General features: G+C 41.2%; 1 pseudogene; it reads right to left on the bottom strand.

Moving 5' to 3' along the window:
* The window catches only part of LOC102851530, an 87431-nt pseudogene extending 68314 nt beyond the window's left edge, over positions 1-19117 (bottom strand).
* Between the last annotated feature and the right edge of the window lie 258 nt (positions 19118-19375).

The following is a 19375-nucleotide window of genomic DNA, read 5'->3' as shown; positions in this document are numbered from 1 at the left end:
AGGTGATCCTGGAGGACATTATGCTGAGTAAAATATCTCAGTCACAAAAGGACAAATACTGCATAGTGCCACTGTTGTAAAGCAGGACTAACATCAGGGTTGGGGAAAAACTAAGGGGATAAATAATGTATACTGCATTGAAACAGATGAGGAAGAGAACTGTTTGGGGGAATATATGATTAAGTATTATCATCATGACAAGAGTCCAGAATGAAACCTGCAGAGTGGAGTGGACTGGGGGGGGGTGGAGAGGATTGTATAACCATGAAAGAATGAATGAATGGATGAATTTATTTATTTATTTTTTACTTTACAAAGAGAAAAGCTAACTGGGGGGAGATATGAGAAGGCGGGAAAGTGTACAACAATTAATGAATGGAAATCCAAATTATCTGTAAACTTTAATTCTAAAAAAAAAGAAGAATATCGACAGCACAAAGCTAATTCCACTGAGGTCAGACACGCCACCTCTTTTTCCTACCAATTCTGATGGCAACTGTCTCCCCCACAATTCTTGCTCTTTTACTATTACGGTTGCCAATTGTTTATAATTATCAGATATTCTACCATACAGAAATCATAGGCGCCACTCAATGTTATGGGCTTATTAGAGAATAGTATAGTTCATGTTCGAAGTACTTCATATACTATTCTTCAATCAGAGGAGCTTCTCCTCAGTCATGTTCTCTCTGACCCTTGGCTTCACTACCTTGGGTTGTACACTGAGTCAGGAAAGTATTACATGCTCTTTCAGTTTTGCTAATTTTGTGCCACCAGTACTCTGCTGGTAAGCCCAGGTGAAGGCTTTCAGTCCTGGCTTCAGGGATCAGCAGTTGTAGTTCTGCTCAGTGTCACCCCCACCTCTGGTTCTGCGCCACCGCTGTTGCCACTGTGACCATGTTTTGATCTTGTTCTATCTCGTGCCGGATTCTCTGGATCACAGGATGCTCTATGTTCTCAGCCGCTTCTTCCATAATACCAATGAGATTCCTCTTTTCTGCCTCTGAACCTGCTCAATTTAAGCCTTATGAGATGATCTACACATATTATTTGCATATTTCGGCCCAAAAGGTGCTGCTTGCTTCTTGTACTTATTATCAAGTTATTCCATCCCCTTGGTGGCCACAAACACCTGCTGTTGTTGATTGCCACTGAGTTGAGCATGACTCGTAGCGACCCTATGAACAAAAAATCTGAAGTCTTTCTATAACTACTATTGTTTCTCAAAGTTCAAAGAGTTTCCAGAGGTACGTTGTTTAAGAAGTGGATGCTACTCTTGCTTCTAAACCTGTCTTAAACTGGGAGCTCCACAAAACACTGTCCAATGGTAACCATTATAGCATTTGACACCCCAATGGCACAAGGTTCTAACACCTAACATTATATAGTCCTACCCAGCCAAGTCAACATTCTTGGCACCAGCAGTCAGGAAACCAAAAGTCAAATTACACTGGGAAAATCTGCTGTCAGAAACTTGGCTCCAGAGTGCTAAGAGGAATGATGCCAGTCTAGAGACTAGATGTGCTTGGTCCAGGCCATGGTCTTTGTTAGAAAGAGTTGAACAATGACTTCAGGGTGCCAGAAGAAGAATTGCTGTGTTCGAGTTGTGATGCTGGAGAAGAGTATTGAGCATACTATGCACTGTAAAAGGAACAAACAGGCTTGTTGTGGAGAGGTGAAACCAAGTTGTTCCCTGAAGGCAAAGATTTTGAAGCTCTGTCTCACATCCTCTGGGCATATGGCCAGGAGAGACTAGCTCTAAGAGAAGAACATCATGCTTGCAAGGGTAGGGGGACAGTGCAGGAGCGGGAGACCATAGAAGAGAAGGATTGACACTGTAACTGGGGAAATGGGGGCAGGTGTGTTGGAGGCAGTGAGATTGGCTCAGGATAGGTCAGAATTCAAAGGATACAGAAAATATGCAAAAAAGTTTTAGAAAAGGCTCAGGCTCTGAGCTCTGATTTTTATGTATATGGAAAGATGAATAAAATTTCAAGCCCTGCTTGAAATACTCATTAAGTTAATGTTCTATTAGGCATAATCCATTGGGAGATCATTGAGAATGGAAAAAAAATTGATCTTTATAGGATTCTACATAACTCATGATGGCACTTTAAATCATTCAACAGTATTCCTGTTGTACATCAGAAAAACTGGGTCTGGATTTTGGTTTTCATAAATAGAGATCCTAATAATCAGAAAAATACTGAGAGATGGGTTGTTAGGTGTATTGTAGCTCTGCTATTGTTGTTACGTGCCAGTGAGTGGAAACTGACTCAGAGCTGACCGTCTCGCAGGTTTTCAGGGGCAGTAAATCACATGGTAGGAAATGGCTCCTTTTTCTTCTGCAGAAGAGCAGAACAATGGGTGGGTTGGTACTGCCCATCTTTTCTGGGCTAGCAGCGCTCCTCCTGGCTACTGTGCCTCTCTCTATATATAGTGTATGTACACACACACCTATGAGAATTAAAAGAAATCACTTCAATTTACCGACATAGGATACCAAGCACACCATCATGACATCATTGTTCATGACTTGAAACAAATGATAAATATCCAGAACAAATTGGCTGAGCTTTATAAGACATTTAACCTTGGACAAGAAAATAATAACTTCATTAGAGAAGGAGATAAAACAAGAGTGAGTCACTTTTTTTTTTTTTTTTGAGAGTGGGTCATTTTACAAGCGAACACAGATTTGTTTGAATAGTTTCTGATTACAAAGCAGTCTTTCCACGTCTTTGAATCATTCTTGTTTAGAAACTGTGAGCACACAATAAAACGCTTCTCCTGGAAGGCTATTCTGTGAAGATGCTGCCTACTGAAGTGGTCTGAAGAGAGCTGTCTGGGGAACATGAGAGGTGGGGGCTGTTGTTACAGGAGCTCCCCAACAGGGTCAGGCTTTGAACCAATTCAATCCCTAACTGAAAATTTCCTTGAGCCAAGGATGGTGAAACTTCGTCCCACTTACTTTGGGTGTGTTAAGAGGGGCCAGTGCTTGAAGGGGGACATGGACATCATGGCTGGAAAGGTGGAAGGTTGGTTTAAGAGAGGAAGACCTCAACAAGATGAATTGTCACAGTGACTGGAACAATGACGGCGAGGATGGCACAGGATAGGGACGAGATCTGTTGTTTATAGGTTTGCCATGGGTTACAGTGGATTCAACAACAATGGAGAATTTCGATTTCTACAATGTACTGAAATGGAATCTACATTAAAACACATTTCTCAGGTGGTTTCTTATGGAGTGGTTGTTGTGATTTGTCATTGAGTCGCCTGCGACTCATAGCAACCCTATGTACAACAGCCCTAAAGTCTATCCTATCCTGTGCCAGTCTAACCATCTCTGACACACTTGCCCTCATTACCAGCCACTGAATCAATCCATCACATTGAGGGTCTTCCTCTCCTGCGCTGTCCCCCACCCTACCAAGCATGACGTCCCTCTCCAAGAACTGATCCCTCCTTGCAACATGTCCAAAGCATATCAGACTAACCTTCAGAATCCTTGCCTCCAAAGAGCAGCCGGGCTTCACCCTCTCCAGGACAAACCTATTTGCTTTCCTAGCAATCCATAGTATATTCAATACTCTTCTCCAACACCACACACAGCTCAAAGGCATCAATTCTCCTCCTATCATCCCTAGTCATTCTAAGTGGGGGAGGTTTGCACCAGAATGAACTTGCTCAAAGTGCTTCTTCAGGACTTCTGTATCAAGTCATCACGAGAGGACTGGCAATTGTTTCAGCACTGAGTACCATTAACAGGAACATTAATGTGTTCTGAGAAGTTTTCATTTTCTGAAACCATGGAAACATAACTAGCAGGAGATGATGTAGGATGGTTAGGGCTGGGCCTGAGCTGAATCTGGACAGCCCGCAGAAAGTGGTACAGCATGCTCTTCTACTCTATTCCAGGAATTTAGTAAGAAAACATTTTCTCTAGAACATATCTAAAAATTTCCAGGAAAATGATGAATGTCTCTTACCAAGAGGTCTAGCATACTTACTTTACAGGTTCTATTTACCTGATCATTAAATCAGAACTAAAACTTGGTCTCCTAACTCCTAGTTCAGGTCACTTATATTCACAGGTTCAAATCCATCAGCTGCTCTGCAGGAGAAAGATGGGCAATCTCTTCCTGTGCTATCTACAGCCTCTGAAAACCTGCTGGAGAGTACGAGTTGGTTCAGCCCCCAAGACAATGAGAAGGAATTGGAGTTGATTAGTGTAGTCTGGAGGGTGTTGTCTAGTGGTTGGACTCTATCAGTGGCCCCTCCAGAAAAACTTGGTAATTCTATACCTGTGCCATTTACAGCCTTTGAAAACCCACTGGAGGGTCAGTTATGAGTTGATTTTGATTTGGGTAATCAGTTTGAGATTTGTTTTTATTATAAAGTACAGGGACAACTCTGTGGGCACAGGAGGGAGAGAGAGAGAGAGAGCGAGCGAGAGCGAGCTACTTACCCTACCTAGCTCCAGTGGTTCAAATCCACCAGCTGTTATGCTGAAGAAAGATGGTCTCCTCCAAAGAAAACGTACAGCTATGAAACCCAGTATAAGTTAGCTACGACCTGGGGCTGACTCAAAGGATGTGGGTTTGGGGATGCTAAATTGCATCAAGACAATGATTGGGTATAACATTGAAGGATCCAGTTTCTGACTTTATGTTTGCGAATGTGGTAAATTAAAGATGCTTATAAATTTTTAATCACAACTCAGTTGAGAAGGAGAGTCTAAATCTTCTCCCCTTAAATTTGGTCTGGCTTTGTGGACTTCCTTGATTTAGAAAATGTACTGTAAGGGATTTCTTAGAAGCTTTCCCTTAGTTCTGTAGAACATACTCTTTGATAGTCTTTGGTCTCCATTTAAGTAATTTGACTATCCTGTGGTCAGTAACTGGAATGGTCTGGTGTGAATCCTTCATGCAACTACCCCAGCTGAACCCACCTTTGCAGCCATTCTTGCCAATGAGTCAAACATATCAATGAACATGTTGGACTGCCAGATCTGTCCAGTTGAAAACCATGAAATAACCTTAGTTTACATCACATAAAGGAGCAAACTTGTTCCTCAGATGCCTCCTTGCATTCCTGAATGAGGAAGTGATGGGATAATAGTGATGTCATCAACTCCCCTTTGTGGTCACCTGATTCATGTTGTTGAATGGTGCTGTAAAGTCGGCTCCAGTGCATGGAGACTCTATGTGCAAGAAAACACCGTTCTGTGCCGTCGTCACAATCTCTGCTTAAACACATAACTGCTGCAGTCACTGTGTCAACCCATCTCATCAGGGTCTTCCCCTCCTTCACTGATCCTCCACTTTTCCAAGCACGATATCCTTTTTCAGGGACTTCCTATCCAGTCCACATGTCCAAAATATGTGACATGAAATCTCAACATCCTTGCCTCCAAGAAGTACTCTGATTGCAACTGCTTCTAAGACAAATTTGTTCATTCTCCTGTTTATGCTATATATTCAAATATTCTTCAACTCAAAGGTATCAATTCATTGGTGAGACTTCTTATGTCATAGCAATAAATAGGACATTCAGGGACTACAGAATCTTTTAATTATATTCTGTAGATGTTAATAGCATGAAATGGGGGCAATATGTCTAAGTCCCAATCTTATTTCACCATTAGCTAATTGTATAATTCTGAACATATGCTTTAACTTGTCTGTGTCTCAGTTTCCACTACTTTTAAGTGAGTAATTTTTGTTTGTTTGACCCTGAGAGAAAAAGCACAATGGGTTGAAATCCCAGGAAAGTAGATTTCAGATTGACATGGAAGAAACTTCAGAGCTAAGAAAATCACTCTCTGCCCTTTGCTCTTCTTTTTCTCCTAAAATTTTTTTTTCGTAGGTTTCTGTGGCAGGCAATAAAATCTTTTTACCTCTCCATGAGCATTTCCCAGTATTTTCTATTCTTATTCTAATCTTTCTGATATCTTTTCATCTACCATATAGTTGTATTTTCAAAGAATATCAGACACTCTTTTAGTCATGTAATTATTTGAATTTTTGTTTCTCATGTACTACCTATGATTCACTTTACCACTTAATAGACTCTTGAATAAAGAGATATTAAATACTTTGATTAAGTGATATTAGAAAACTTATTTTTAACATACTTTTATTTTGTAAGATTGACAGTTTTGTAAAAGGAGCAAGACTAATAACGGAGGAAGGCTGAGTCTGACTTCTACTTTCTTTGTCAAGGGCAACTGTCCCCATAATCAACACCCAGAGGACCACACTAATAGTATCAAGGTCAGGCATGGTCTCCTATGCTGCGGTACCCACAGTCATGAATTTCCACATGAATCTTACTAGTACCTGGGTCCAAAATTTATTGAAGTGACTACACAGCCTTGACAGAACCATACTCACAGTTGTGGAGTTTATTAGGAAGCCAAAGGCCATATATAGAATTTCAACAAGCAACAGAAAGATGGGCAATCTCCTCCCATGTGATTAACTGCCTCTGAAAATTTTCTGAAGGGTTACATGAGTGGTTACCCCACTCAAGGGTACACAACAGCAACAACAATCACTCATTCCAGATAATGTTAACAGCCTATGCAGATTGGCAACAACAGACAATAATTAAATAATCCCTCAGTCCTCCAGCAAGCTTGGGTGAAGACCTGTGGCACTGGTTTTGTCAACTGGCACTCCCAAAGTTAGGCACATCCAAATGAACTAGAAAAGTGCCAAATCAGACCAACATCACTGTGCTTCTCAGCCCAGACAACTATTTCTCACTCAGTAAGCATCTTTGTTATTTTCATTATTAGTATATCATTATTAGTATATCACATCTTTTTTCCTACCTCAGTCCACAGTACGCAATTTCTCAGAACAGATGACTTCTCACCGTCTAGCAAGCTTGGGTTAAACCACTTGTGATCATCTCTCTTCCTTTGCTTACTCTGCACTCCTCTTGTGTAGCTCCTGGTTTACACAGCTGTTGATTATGTACGTGGACCATGTCAGGCAGAGTTGGGGCAGCTGAATTATGTTAACATGTTTGCAGCTGAGACAGAATTAAAGCAGCTGGTAGAACGATGATCTAGGAAAGCCATTTTAAGCGAAAGAAAGTCATAGCAACAGATTCACCACACCTGAAATATTTGCTATACCATGCAACTTAATAGAGTCTAGAAGACAGAGCTATACAACAAATTGACTGAATGAAATGAGAACACTTATTTTTAACACACATTTACTCTGTAAAGTTGATCGTTCAAACACACTAGCCACCCTGTGGAAGAAATGTGGCCAAGGTCTTTCTGTAATGATTTACAGCTTTAGAAAGCTAAGGGAGGGTCACCATGAGGTGGAATTGACTCAGCAGCAACAGGTTTGATTTTTTAATTATTGAATTAGCTCACCTTTCCCAAGTTGGCCCACTAAAATCTTAAAATTTAAACATATTGACAGTTTTACATTGTACCCTAAAAAAATGTTTTACTTAATGACAAATAGCACATTCAATTCCTACCCACATAAAATAGCTAATGTATATATGTGACAATTAGATAGACAACAATTACAAGTCCATGGGAGTATAATTAAATTTTTAAAAAGTAAGCCTACTATAAAATAGGCATTCTACTGGATACATATATTTGCCACTACCTCAGCTGTTAACATTTATTATTCCAATAGAGCATTAACATCACATTTGTTTAAATCCAAGGAATGTTAGCATTTACACTAATACAAAATATACCAGTTTGGATGCTTTTCTATTCCACTACCAACCTTCAGATTTAATGAAGTCTTTCATTACTTAAATAAATAACCGTGCTCAACCCAGTAGACTGAACTAGCACCTACATAGTCAACTGAAACATTAAAAAGTTTTGAGCAGGAAGGGTTTAAGGACTTATATGTGCAATGTCTGTTAATGCTGCAAATATAATTTTTAAACAGTGCACTTAGTCACAAATTCAGTCCCTAACTGATATGCCTTTTAGATACTCTGAACAAAAGCCTTCATAATGGATTGTTGGACTTTTGCTTTTACCAATGAAAGTACTGAATATAAATTTTAGTAATTACACTTACACATTTTCTCATTTGTTTTATACTCACTGCTAATACAATTCCCTGTGCTCCTCGCCCACTCCTTATTCTCATAGCTGGTCCTGTGTTTTCCTCTGATTTTCCTTGCTGCTTCCATTCTGGTTCAGGTGCCTTCTAATGTCACACACATTATTGGAAATCCCTTTAATTCTCCTCTCCCTAGTCTTCTTTTTTCCACCTTTCCTATTACTTTCTCCATGTTTTTATGCAGAAAAGGAAGAGTACAAGTGAACAGTCATCCAAAAACTTCTGCAATGTTTCTGTGATTTTTATTTATCCTGTTTGAAAGTATCCCTTCTGTTTTGTTCTGAGCTATGCCTATCTCTTGCTATCAGAGAGGAAAATAAATCTAGAGAAAGAAAGAAAATGATGAAGAAAAAAAGGCAAAGGGATAAAGAGGGACAAGGAATAAATATGGAAATTTAGAAGAAGATGAGAAGAATTTCAAGTAAAGTTATTTAGAGGGAAAAAACACAAAATGTTATGGTCTTTTATCTTTTACAAATTATTTTTAAAACGACATTTAAGAACTCCGGTAAAACACAGGTGGAAGATTCCCAATGTAAGATGGTAATTAACTTTCTAATTTCTTTTCTTGTTCTTGGTATATTTAAATTTGTACTTTTTATGTGCTGTCGAGTTGCTTGCAACTCAGAGTGTTCCTATGGACAATAGCTGATATGTTTACATTCTTTGAAGAAAACTTCTTACCTTTTAGTGGTGGTGCTGGACAAGAGTATTGAATATACCATGGAGTGCCAAGAGAAAAAATAGATCTGTCTTGGAAAGAGAGAAACCAATTTGCCCCTAAGAGGCAAAGACTTTCTGAAGCTCCATCTCACATACTATGAGCATGTTGCTAGGAAGGACCGGTTTTTGGAGAAGGACAACATAAACAAACAAAAGAAAATAGTAACCTTTAAAATGTTTCTTAAACATAAGTACGCTGTAACCCAGACCCTGCTCTCCATCCATGCTGGTCCTGTGCCCATCTCTCTGGCACTCACCTGACATGGTTCAGAGTATCATGTCTACTGACACAGAGTATACCATGGCCCCTAGAAAAATGGGCTGGAAACCTGACATACACATTTTTATCTTACCAGTGCCCGTGGTCATGTGAGACATTTCCTTAAAATAGTACAACCATTCTGGAAGGCAGTTTGGCACTTTTTCAAAAAGCTGAACATAGAAATTCCGTATGACCCAGCTATTCCCCATCTTGGAATATACCCTGAGAAAATGAGAACTGAGGCACAGAGACTTGCACACCAATGTTCATAGCAGTGTTATTCACCATCGCAAGAACATAGAAACAGCCTGAATGCCCAACCTCAATGGAATGGATTGAAAAATTATGGTACATGCACATAATGGAATACTATGCAACACATAAGAGCAATGATTTTGTAAATTTCTACCTAATGTGGGAGGGACTGGAGAGAGTTATGCTGAGTAAACTAACTCAGTCCCGTAAGAACTAATACTGTATAAAACTATTATTGTAGAATGAGTATGAGGAAGGTGAGGGACAGTGTAGGAGACCCCCCTTATGCGATGGATTGACATGACAACTTGGGCAATGAGAGTAGGTGTGTTGGAGTCAGTGAGACTGGCTCGAGACAGGGCAGGCTTCAGAGCTGTTGTACTTAGGGTCACTATGAGTCACAGTCAACCTGATGACACATAATAAAACCAACAGGTTCTGCAGAAAGAACACACACATAAAGAACGTCTATCTTGGGGGGAATGCAACCAGGGTACTCCTCAGAGGCAAGGATTGGTGGGACATTGTTTTACATACTTCAACCGTATTGTCAGGTGGGGCCAGTCATCCTGGGAAAGGTTGAGGGTTAGTGAAAAAGAGTGACACTCTCAACAAGATAGAATGACACAGCAATCACAGCAATGGGTTGAATGTGTCAGAGATGGTGAGAATACCACAGGGTAGGGGTGGCTTCCAATGTATTATTCATAAGATGCGTGTGTCAGAGTTGACTCAATGCACCAAAGAACAACATCAGAGAACCATAACTTTCAGACAATGTTTAGAGTTGATTTTAGTCTTTTTGTTTCATTTAGTGTCCTTTAAAAACCAATCTCAATACAGATTTTATTGCTCGTTCACAGTTTGACAAGACAGAATGTCATATGCTTTTTTGATACTGGGATTTTTTTAATGATATATGACCTTTTTAAATACAAGGATCTTTTCATGCTCTTGAAGTTGTTTATCCAAACAATTGACTGAAATGTGTTTTTCAGACGGGCATGAAGACTTTCCCTCACGGGTGCTGACTTTACTGAGTATCATTTCCCCTCTCCGATCCTCAGCCTCTCCAGTAGTGGGTAGGAAATTCTTTGCTTCCCTAAGTTAGAAGTGTTAAAAAAATAGTTTACAAAACAACTCTGAAATATGAATAATTACATAAAATGTGTCATTTGAAGCAATATCTAAAAAGATGACGGTTTCGAAATGTCAGTGCATTATGATACTCTTGCTACATTTTGAAAATGAAAATTCTAGCTGGAAAAGCAAATCCAAGCACTAGGACAGAAGTTAATCTCAGCTTTCACACATAAAATAATAATGCTTTCATGAGAAGCAAGTCCCTGTCTTCCCTTTCCTCTCTGCCCGCCCTGTCCCCAGGACGCTGCATTTGTGAAATTAGCTTTTCTTCTAAGAATGAAAGAAGCAACACTCTACAAAAATCTCCCTCTGTCCTGTGGTTTTTCTCCCTAATTGATCGGCTCTGCAGGTCTCTTAGCTTGCTGAGGATTATATGCATTTTATCCATTTCAACCTGTAACCTGCGCAACAGAATAGAGGGCCTGGTCTACTACTTCTTGGTTTGACATCAGCTAAAAATATGAATAAAATCACCTGGGAAATGGATCAATTCAACACGGATGTGTGAAACACCACCTAACCAGGCCACAGGTCCAGTCATCTGCCACGTCATGGCATGTTAGTGGTAATGCGGTGGCTTAGGAATTGCCATTATACTGGAAACTACTCTGGTGATATTTCAAATACCAACAGTCACCCACGGGCCCCAGATTTTAGCAGAAGTTCCAGACAAAGACGGGAAGACAGACTTGATGGTCTACCTCTGAAGATTCTTTTTTTCAGTCACAAAAGCCCGGTATGTGTTCACAGAATTTAAACATATAAGTACTTATACAATCATCTGAAAGACTAAAATGATAAGAAAAACTAAAATATAAGAACATAAGTTGCTACTTAGATAAATGAAGAAGCCAAAGTTTACATTAATAAAGGATGCATTAAATTCTAAAAGTATCTTTTTCTCTCTTGTAGCCTAGTGGTAGGAAACTGCACTGCAACCCTGAAGGCACACAGTTCAAGTCCACTAGCTGCTCCATGGGAGAAAGATGGACAATCTCCTTTCGTGTGATTAACAGCCTTTGAAAACCCACTGAAGGGTCAGCTGTGGGTCAGTTCTGACTCAATGATACTCAACAACACCACCACCACGACAAGTATTTACAGATCAGTGACCCCACTGAATGCTGAGTCCAGTTCTTGCTGGACTACAGTGCCACACAGTCATCCATAGAGGTAACCCGGGTCCAGCAGAGCAAGCATTAGCAGGAGGTCCTCAGCGTAGCAGAGGCCAGTCTTTGTCTTCCAGGTCCCTTGTTATCCATCTGTACCTTCTTTGGATGGAGGGAGGGTGATGACGTGGCAGCCGGGACCCAGAAGTTGGTGGGCATTGCCTCTGGCAACCCAGCCTCCAGGCCCCGCATGCCCTTCAGTCTGAGCTTCTTCCTCCAGGATGGCACTCTCCTGAAGGCTTTATCATTGTCCTCCTCTCATCCTGTGGGTGCCCATGATCAAAAGGTTGTTGACTTTTCTAAGACTACTCGAATGTTCTGCTTGGGGATCTGTAGTAACAGCAGCAGCACCTTGAAGTCAAGTGCACGGTGCATACAGCTCTCCATGCACATTCTTCAAGGCCAACGGCCACAATCCAGCAGATCGCTCGATCGTCATGTCAGATAAGCACATCTCTTATTTCACTCTGACTTTTTTTCCCTCCCCCTCACCCCTTAATTCTTTCTGGTCATAATTGAACTTTTGCAGACACTTGATTTCACACTGGAAACTCTTTACGTGACAACTTGAGCTGTCCCCACAGCTTGGGCCTTCTTGGTCAGGGGGTTTCACCATCCTGGAGTTCACAAGACAGTCCTCAAAGTAGGTACAATATTGTGGTAGGCTCGGGCTGGGCAGCCACCCACTGTCAATCCACTTGTCTTGTCGTAGCTCATGTCCCCATGAACTCCTGGATGTTGGTAGAGCAGATGGACTGGTCAGAGACAAGATCACCTGGATAGCCAGCCACAGCCTCTGTGTAAACAGAAGGTATTTCATGCACGTTCCTCACTGGATCTCTGTGTCCAACAAGGCCGACACGATAGTAATGCTTTTCACGTTTTCTTGGCAAGCGGCCACATACAAGGCTGGCATCCCACCCAGAACTCCCGTCACATGATGGCATTTGGCCCATCCTGCTGTGCAAAAGGCAGACCCTGTCTCCGGGCTTCATCCAGCAGTTCATGCGTCCTTCGCAGTTTGCAATTCTTCCCTGCCTGTCCTCTCTGTTTGCTAAGTCCCAGGGCGTCTGGAGAAGGCTTCTCTGTCTCCAGGAGGGCTGCTTACTGTAGGTCTTCTCTGTGCCCCGGCTGGGGCTGACTCTTCTTCTTACCAACTAAGTAGCCAATGGAGAACTTGATCCCCTTCTTTGGGGCTCTGTGCAACTAGACCTGGCTGCTGTCACTGCTGCTGGGGCTACTCACATGCCCCTCCTGAAAGTCCGTCCAGTATGTCCTTGATGTCTTCATGACTGACAGTGGGCAAGGGGCCTTTGTCGAGTCTGAGGGACCGAGGGGAGAAGGGTGGTAAGGACATTTTACATTGGATCTTTGTCTGTCTTCTTGTCTTCTACCTCTTCTCTGAAAGCAGGAAACAGCCATAATGCTCAGTCTGTCCACTTTCTGAGCGGGCTCTGGGGGAATTCTCTTGGGGAGTCAGGGAGAAGCCTGCTGGAGAGGAGTAAGGATAATGGGGAATGGAATTCACTGATCTAAAAGGAACAAGATTGCCTACACTCCTGATTTCAGCTGTGGTCTGGATCGCCTTGGCCCGTTGCTCTGCACTCTCCATCCTCCTCCTCTTCATGACCAACCTGACCTCTTTGTGGATGGTGTCCCGCTGCTCTTGGGGCATCATAGCTGAGGTATGGACATAGCTGACATCCTGCTCACTGAGTGACAATAGATGGACTGACTTGAAGAGAGGGTCCCTGTCCTCTTCCCCGATGCATCCAGGTCTCTCTCAAAGGCTTAGATCACATTTGCTAGGACACTGGTTTGCTGGGTGCACTCCCACTCCTGGTCCTTAAGTGTTTGTACCTGGGAGGATTCCTCCTGCAGTGTGACCAGCTGACCTTACTAGGTGCAAGGCAACAGAGAGCCAGTGCTGTAGGCAATAGCGTGACTGTATCCACCGGCAACATGGCATCCAGGTGTGGCCCAAGTGATGGATGCATCGGTGATGAAGGGAGGCTCCTCCCGGCTTCATCTGGTTTAGCTCAGACTTCAGAGCCTCAATATTCATTACCAGCTGGTCCTTGTGCTGAGTTTTCCAGCTGCTCTTTTGCCTTTTTAGCTTCCTGTAACAGAATTCTCTTCCGGAGTCGCTATGTGACCTTTGTGGTAAAGCTGAAGCCTCTCATTGGATTATGAGAGGAGCTTGTCCACAGAGTCTGATAAACACTGTGTTCTTGGTTCATTTTTCTCTCTTTGCTGTGCCCATTGCAGCTCTTGGTTCTTTCCCTCCAAATGCAGTTCCATCTGTAGCAGCTCTTGTTCCATGTGGTCTCCTCTCTGTTCTGACTTGCAGATTGGGGCCAAGCTCAGGCCAGCTCCGCCTCCACCTCTCACAGGGTCTCTGCTTTACACAGGGTCTGGTGCGGCAGAGGCTGCATTGGCGCCAGATGCTCCTGCAGCTGCCACTTCTGGTCCTGGGTCTGTCCCTGACTGCTGTCTTTATTTGATATCTCATGTTCTAATTTGTATGTGAGGTCATGCACCGATGAGGCTTCAGGCTGTGCATTGAGGAAGTGCTTTTCAAGGGTGGTGATTCTTCCTTGTTCTTCTTCTAGGCCATGGCTTCATGGACGTTACTCTCCAGCCTTGTGTTTGCTTCCTCAGACTTGATGAGGTCCCACAGTGCAGTATCCAGGGGCTCCAGCAGCTTGATAAAACGACTGGACAGGGCAGCCAGTGGCTCCTTCCTCAGACTCTGCTCTCAGGACTGCTTATCTGGGATGTCCTGCAACTCCACAACATTGGCCAGGGCCTCCTCGTGGCTCAGGGAGCCATCAGAGGGCCTCTTTCGGTTCATGTCACTGCATTTCCCTGCTCGTGGTTCATGTCCAGCAGCCTGTCTATTGGGATTTCTTTATTTTTTCCCCATCAGATGATTTTCTTTTTTAAGGATCATTAACTCTTTCTGGGTAGTAATTAACTTTCCTAACAAACTATACCTTTAATTCTCTCACCTTCCTGTCTGGGATTTTGTGGTTACTCTGTTCTTTGGGGTTTGAGACCTTAGACTTCAATGGAGACACTTGTTTGCGATCTAGCCTGTTTCTTCACCACTGTCATCCTGGAAGATCATGTGTTCCTGGGGACCAGATTCTCTTAAATTCTCTAATAACAGTCTGGTGTTATTCAGCTCAACAATCTTTTCTTCCAAGGAGCTGCTCCCAGATATGTTGAGTTCTTTCATAAGTGCCTCAAGGTGGTCTGAAAGCACAATGCTGAGCTATTTCTGCAGAGTCTCATTCATGCCTCGTGCCAAGTGAGGGTCAATATTTCCCAAGTGTGTTTGTCTCTCTATCTCTCTCTCTCTTCCTCTCTCCCAGTGTATCTAGCATTCAACCCTTTTCTACCAAAAAATGGTAGAAAAAAAGTCTGCTTATGGCTGAAATGGGGAGCCGGACTCCTGGATCCAAGTGCCTCCTGGGGGCTCTTGGCCCTCATGGTGTCATCTTGTCTGTAGGTAAGCGAGAAGCCTCAGTGACTGCTGGTGGAAGGCTCCTGAATTCCACAAATATGCCCCTAGTCAGTGTTCACCTGTCTGCCTGCTGTCCATGCCATATCCTGCCATCCCATTACTAAGGATGGCCCATGGCCAGACACAATGAAGTGGAAGAGGAATGGGTCCACTATCCCTGGCACCAATGAGTCCTGGGTTGGGTTTGTGTCCCAAGGTTCTTTCCTGGTTACTGTTTCTAAGCAATGCCCTCTGTTTCGTAATTGTTCACAGGAGAATGATACAGGACCCAGCCCTGCGCCATCCTTACAGCAATAACTAGTCTTATACGTCACTTGTCCATTAATTTTTAAGATTTGTTTTTTCAAAGAAAGCTTTGTATATTGTTTGTATGTATATCTAGTAATCTAACTTATATTTTGTTTGTAATCATTCATATCTATCTATAGGCAAACTATAAAGGTGACGTGTCCAATCTTTTCTCTGACACTTTTTAAAAAAATTTAGCATATAATTTAAATGAGGAGTTTTTTGGGGGGTATTTGTTTTTACGTATTTTTCTTTTTTGCACATAATTGTTCATTAACATTGTGTTTCATTCATGATATTCAATATATTGTTTCATATATATTTTATGTTATCTCATTAATTATTATTGCTCTATGACTATCATTACCCCATCTTTTCAAGTCCCTTTGAAAAGTCTCAAATTCCTTGCCGATTCATAGTTGACCCTCCAGTGGATTTTTGAAGGGTGTAAGTCATGCAGAGATTGCTTATTTTTCTCTCTTGGACCTGCTAGTGGATTCGAACTTCCAGAGAAAAGCTGAACAATGCACACTGCACATGATGCTACTAGAAATGAGTCAATGAAAGCCTGGTGGATTCCAACCGAATATTGTACAGCAAGGTGCTGGGAATGAGTCCTAGGTTAGAAAGCATTCAGAATACCGTGTTGACAATGTCACATTGCACCCTGCCAGGGACTGGAAGGATGGCTTAAGACCAGGTAGCATTCGTTCCATTGCACATGAGGCCACCAGGAAAGCTCATACAGGATGAAGATTAATAGGTGAGAGATTTACAGCTCACTTCATTAGGCAAGTGGCACATTGCTTCTCTTTGCTTTTGTCAGGAAGGAATAAAAAGGAACAATGTCAAAAGATTGTGACAGAAAAATTACTAAGATTTGACAAGTCTCACACATTACCAATACTAATTCACATTTCAGTGAGTATGAGAAAAATTCCACTTGATTATTATAAAAGATTAGTTTTGGGTTCGTATTGTTGACTAGTTGAAGTGCCGTAACGACTCTCTTTCTTTTAGTACAGGCAGTTCCTGGATTATTAGCGAGAGCTATTCCCAAGGATGTGTTTTAGTGGAGTTCACAGGAAAGTCAGAACAAGTGGTCTGTAGAGAATTGCACTGCTCACCCAAAGGTTTAGTGTCTCGCAGTTCCAATCCTTCAACAGCTCTGCTGGGGAAAGATGGGCGATCTCCTCCTGTGTGAATTATAGCCTCTGAAAACCTGCTGTGAGTCGGTTCTGACTCCATGGCAGTGGCTCTGAATTTGAATGAGCGTGAGGAAGTAGGTGCAGCAAGTTAAAGTGATGGTAATGCAGAATCTGTTGTGAATAAGAGTTGGTTCATTTCTTTAATGATGAAGTAAAATTGGCATAATATTAAAAAGAAGCATGAGGAACTTGTAAGACAGATGTTAGTAACCTGGGAACTGCTTATACTTGTATCCAAGAAGCTGTGCTGCAATCCTGAAGGCACATGGTTCGAGGTCACCAGTTGCTCCACTGAAGAAGGAACTGCCTGTGAAAACCCGCTGGAGGGCCAGCTGTGGGTTTGTTCTAACTCTGCGGTGCACAGTGACAACAATGATAGATAGATAGATAGATAGATAGATAGATAGATAGATAGATATACATAATCTATGGTTATCTATTTCTATCTACTTATATCTCCTCCTCATTGTCGACTAGTTCACTATTTTCTATTTCATTATTACACAAGAAAGATCATTGAAACTAAGGCACTTGGCATGACTGAGTGACAAAATGGACTGAATTCAGACTTCCTTTGCCTTATATTCTTTCTTTAAATATTCACAAAATCATATACCCTCACCCCTTTGAGTGAACCACACTTACGATAAAAATTTCTTGCAAAAAAAATTTTGCTTCTCAAAAGAATGCAACTAATATATGATAATAGTAAAGCTTATGTTTAAACAAATGATAGGGAGGTTTCAAGAAAGAAATTACTAGAATGCTCATCCAAGAGAGTTTTATGTATGCAGTTCTCTTCACAGAAAGTCTGTGGCAGAAAATAGATTAACTGACATTATGAAAAGTTTACTGTGACTCTTATGTAACTTGTATATAAGCACCAGTTCTCCTGTATAAAAATCTCTCACCCCTCTTTCATCTTTGGAACACTTGATATTTAACCAAATGTTACCCTAGCTTCAGCTGTAATGAAAACCAACAATAAAACTCTATCATTTCCTTCCTTACAGAATTCTAGCTATTTTTCATTCTTTGACACTACCATAGTAAAATAAATCTTCTATCTGATTGTTTTGTACATTAAAATATATTTGGCAGTAACAAATACTGAGCTAAGAGGTAAGAATAACACTGTAATATGTCAACTTGGCTGGGCCATGGCTTTTAGTGATTTGACAGTTACACAATTAGGTTTTTGGCAGTTTTAGAGTGGGGAAATTTAACACTTATGTAATGATGTAATCATCCATTTTGGAATCTGATATGATTCCATGTTCATGTGATGCTTATATGATAGTGTTCATATGATGCTGATTTTGGCATGGTGACATGGTTTTTGGGAACCCATGATGTGAGTGAAAAAAGAGTACACTGTTATTATATATGAAGTTTTCTTATTTCCTCCTGTATGATGATGAGGAAATAAGATGAATTTAATACTACACTACTTTCAAACCAGAAGCCAAATAGGAATCAAATGAGGTTCAATTAGAATGACTATTTTTACATTGGTAAAAGTATTTTCCTAAAAAAGTAAAAAAATAAAATATTTCCTAAAAAGTTAATAAGGATGATGATGTGCAGGGGGAAGGAGGGATTAATCATGGGATTGTAGAATTTGATGGGGGTGGTGAGGGAAAGAGGAAAAAATCTGGTCTGGAAAATAATGTATTCGAATTTTGTAAATAAACTGGTGTAATTTAAAAAAAACTAAAAAAAGTTAATAAAGGAGTTAAAATGATTTCCCATTATACACTTTTTCCTCAAAGTCACTATTTTATTGTACTGTTAGTTGCATATATACACAGACAAAATCTTTTCCACATGAAAAAATGTATTCCCTTTCTAAAACCCATCACAACATCTGGCGTGTATGCAATAGTGAAGTTCTAGTTCTGTGAATAATAGTTTGTTGTTGTTGTTTTTGTTAGGTGCCATGGCATAGACTCCAACTCATAGAAAACCTATGAACAACAGCTCAAAACTCTGTCCTATCCTGTGACTCCCTGCCAGAATAGGAAGACATCTAAATTCAGGGTCAAGGTGGCTACCTCACTGGACAGTGAGGAGAACATTTTTAGTTCAGTTGGAATAGGAACTAAAAGTTACAAAGCCATAATTGCCTGAAAGACAATCAGAGGAATCAAAGGTAAGATCTTTAGGAGTAGGGATGTAGTAGAGCTCGGTGGATAACACCTGTGTGGGGTGATATGATAATGTAAGGGGACAAAATTGCTAACACATATGCAATTTATTGTACCGTAGTCACTGGACAATTACAGGATAGACTTTTTTTTTGGTAATCTGTTATAAAAAATTGATTTCTCAGTCATACCTGTTTCTGGGAATTCTTTGTGAAGATTTCTCAATAGTGCTGTGCACCAAAATCCTTGAGGCGTAAGCTGCCACATCTTGCATCTGTTTGACCCTCAAAGAAAGTTCCTCTGGGAATAGACTGTGATATACTGTACCTACGGAACCTCAAAGAAAAAAGATTATCTTCTTTAGGGTCTATGGGTATAAGTCAGCACTGAGGTTAGAAGAATTGTATTTAGAAAAGGTAGCTTTAAAATTCTATATGAGCCCTGTTCCCCTGTAGCTATGTTCTGGAAGGTCTGTGCATTTTCATTGGGAATAAGATCCACCTTGGACGTGGGAAGCACTTTGTC

This window comes from Elephantulus edwardii, unplaced genomic scaffold, assembly GCF_000299155.1.
Source record: "Elephantulus edwardii isolate Elephantulus edwardi_28Jun2011 unplaced genomic scaffold, EleEdw1.0 scaffold00345, whole genome shotgun sequence".
NCBI lineage: Eukaryota > Metazoa > Chordata > Mammalia > Macroscelidea > Macroscelididae > Elephantulus > Elephantulus edwardii.
The sequence above is the reverse complement of the archived record's forward strand: the minus strand, read 5'-3'. Positions and strand labels throughout refer to the sequence as shown.